This window comes from Poecilia latipinna, unplaced genomic scaffold, assembly GCF_001443285.1.
Source record: "Poecilia latipinna isolate Pla-1442-1.1 unplaced genomic scaffold, P_latipinna-1.0 Scaffold2823, whole genome shotgun sequence".
Classification (NCBI taxonomy): Eukaryota; Metazoa; Chordata; class Actinopteri; order Cyprinodontiformes; family Poeciliidae; genus Poecilia; species Poecilia latipinna.
In genome coordinates this window covers 46,618-50,345 of record NW_015115439.1, presented here as the reverse complement: position 1 = coordinate 50,345, position 3,728 = coordinate 46,618, and positions in this window count along the sequence as shown.

Genomic DNA, 3,728 nt, shown 5'->3' with positions numbered 1-3,728 from the left:
ATATATATATAATATAGCATTATTTTAACTTTGTCTCTAAAGTACAGAGGCCTTTTGGGAGGCTTGTACTAGTAGCTCTTTTCCATACAAACTACAGTATGTACAATAATGTGCAGAGTGGGTATAAAAAAGAGACTTTGTTCATTTGAGAGCAAAACAGCATTTATTTTTCATCTTTTGTTTGCCTCAACTCTTCTAAATGGAGCTCTGCCATCTCAGTGCTGGTCGCTGCTTCCTCCTGAAGGAGATCCATCCAGGAGTTGCTGTATGTTGCTGATGGTTCTCCTCATCGTTCACCATCATGTCAGCATGTTCCTTCTCTTCTGTTCCCTGGGAAAATCAGATGTTATAGCATATAGCACATATATAGATCAATGACATACTTATGTGTAAAATACGGACTCGTCCTGTATTTGTCTGTTAAATGTTGCGTCCCATATTGAACCGATATGGGATGCCATTTGTTCCGTATTTCTATAACTTTCCGCTAGACATCTCTATCGCACACATATCAACACTAACAATGAGCAAAATAAAATACAGGAAATATTAAGGTCAGCTAAATTGTTATGGTGGGACATAAATTAGATCCTTCCAGAAAGCTATGAACCTGTGCTAGAGACGGACACTATGCTGCCAAGGCCACCAATATATATGGAAGGTGACATAAATCTTCATTGACATCACATGGTCAAAAAAGTAAACATGTTGAATTTGCTAAACTTCACTATGCCCATTTTTAAGTATGGTAGAGGATTTGTAATGCTGTGGGATTACAAATCCCACAGCATAAAGAATATTGTAACCTTGCCCATGCAATTCCAGATGACTAAACAAATGTAACCAGTAAAATATCAGCAAATGTGGATGTTTCATAAAGCACTAAGCTGCTTATTTGGTCAGATCCTGCTACAATACTTAGGCAACTTATTCAACTGGTTAATCACACACAAATTCCTGAAAAACTAATCCACTGCTAATTGCTGGGTTTCAGACATGTGACAGGGATGACGCGCGAAATTCAGATGGAGGTCCGAAAATGAATTTCTCCGGTCGGTTCAAAGCAAAGCAAAATGGATCACAACGAGTAGCTAATGCATTAAATAGGCTGGAACAAACGAGGTACCTCAAAAAACATGCATATATTTAAGATATGATCCCTGTTATCTCAGTAAAAAAGACTTCTCTTATATCTTGAGGATTTACCAGGTGTCGAAGCGATCCACATAACTAACTGTCTGGTGCTGCAGAGTTCATATTATACGACAAGCAAGAAGAAAGTTTTCAAAAGCCTGGAGCATACAATTATTTAGTTTCAAGTTGGGTCAAGCATTTAGGATCAAAATAAGCATTAAATGACTGTCGACTTGTTTCTGCCAGGTGAATAGTGAGCTGTGCAACTTTAAGTAATTAGTTTATGATAACAATGCTAACACTAACAACAAACTAACCCATGTTATTTCTATGAGCTTGAATGTCTTGGTAAATTATTTAGCTTCTGTAAACCCAAATTCATGCTGGAGTTGTATGTTAATGTTGAGTCAGGATGCTGGAATCAGGTCCAATGTAGGTCAACTATTTGCTGCGATCTACAGAAACCCCTTGCTCATGTCTGGCCATGAATATAGTTTGTGTCCAGACACAAACCATGTGGGGGAATAGTCACTGTGACTGTATGGCTGGACAGGTTATATTTAATTTATTTAGCTTTTTCATTTAGCATGAAAATCCCACTGAATGAACATTAGATTTTCTGTCTGGGACTCGGCACTGAGTTAACATTAGCACTCTGGGAACTACCAAGCTAACTGTCCAATAAAATATCTGAAAATACATTATTACAAAATAAATTATGCGATTGTTACCGGAGTTTGCAGTGGGTGCTGCAAACTCTGGCATTGTTAGTTTCCGTTCCTGTGTTTAGCCGTAGATTATTGATCCATTTTTCACCTCTTTTTTTCGGCACGTTTTTTAAAATGAAAAACGTACCAAAAAACGTGCTGCGATCTATAGATCTTCGAAACACAAAAATAATATTTATCTTTCTCTCTACTAGAACGGTTGGGACAACCGTACAGGACACACACTTTAGACATTTTGATGCTGGATCAACAGAAGTAAATGGGCTGCATTTACTTCCTGCCCTCCATCTACATTGGGTGACGTTGGTGCTAAGTCATCTGAAACCCAGCAATAAGGTTGAGAATGCCTCTGAAGATAAGTTTAATCTACGATGGATCAAGGATCGATCAAGGACACATGGACCGATTTGAAATAGTTAACCGTCTTTATTTCACAAATGACCCATAACAGAATATGTATTTGTGACCTTCCTCATCTTGCTGTGAATAGAAATTTTACAGGCTTCTCACCATGCAATAATGGATCCTCCCTCTTGTTTTTGTTTAAATTGGGAAAGGTAGCTCCAAGGACAGTGCCATAGACACCCTCCAGCATGTTGCCGGCATGCTGCACTCAGCCTCTGCTTGATTGTAATAGAAAACTCAATCTCCTGGCCATTCCTGAGAGGCAAAGTGATTCTGGTGCTTGAAATGATTAATAGCCCTCTAGAAGAAATGAATCAGGTACTTTTTCAGGGCCTGACTCCTCAATGGGCGTGCAAATAGAAATCCCCTTTGTGTGCCATCTCTGTTGCCTTGGTCGTTTCGCTACTGCATGGCGCGACACAGCTCTTGTCTTTTGTGTCCTCCGTTCTGTGTCATGTTACTCCAGGTTTGGGTGGGTTAGATTCTCACAACAAGTGAAGCAGGTGGCGGCATCCATCGGCGCAGTCTTTGGCCTTTGTTGTTGGGAATTCTTGAGGTGAGTGGTGTATGATAATGTGGGAGTGAGTGCGTGGGATACATCTTGCCTCTAGGGCTGACAGTGTTGACAGGGAGGGATTATCTAAATGGACTATTTTCATGCCCTTAATCACAAAAGAAACAGTGAAATGCACCCTTTCTGGCAGTGTGTGGGAGTATTTGCTCACGTATATGGCTGAGTGTAGACAGTGGCGGCATCCACTAACGTCGTCAGCACTTACGTCTGCTTGATTCACTCAAATTGGTGTGAGCAATGTCCGTTAAATCACTCCCTAGCTCTCAGTGGACTTGAGCTGTACAGCATCTTGATGCAAATTCCCTTCACCACGCTGCTGGAGCTGTGGTAGAATGTGCTGGATCACTAGGAGCTTGTTAGGTGGGCTGCAGTTGTAGGGATATTGTTCGAGTGTTAAGGCGGAAGAACGGTTTCTGGAAGAGTAGCTAAGAGGGGCTAAAGTCTAAAGTCTGAGTTAAGGTGCAGTACACTGCCCAACTTTATTGATTTTTAGGAGGATTGTATGTGATAGACCAACATAAAGTAAGGCATTACTATGAATTATTGTTGATGTTAGTAAGAGACCATTTGACGTAAAAAAGCCAAGTGGTCAACAGAAGTTATGCAATGCATCATTGGATCTAGGAAGTAGATGGATAGACAAACAAGAAACCTGTCAGCCTTGGCTGACGAGGGGAAGGACAGCATTAATCAGTGAAGCAGTCAGGAAGTCCATTGTGGCTCTGGAGGAGCTGCAGAGAGCCACATCTGAGAGGGTAGAATTTGTTGGCAGAACAGCCCCAAATCCAGCTTTTATGAAGGGATAGCAAGAACAGGACCTTGGTTAATAAAACAAACAAGAATTCCTGTTTAGAGTTCCCTACCAGCTATGTTGGGGATACAAACTG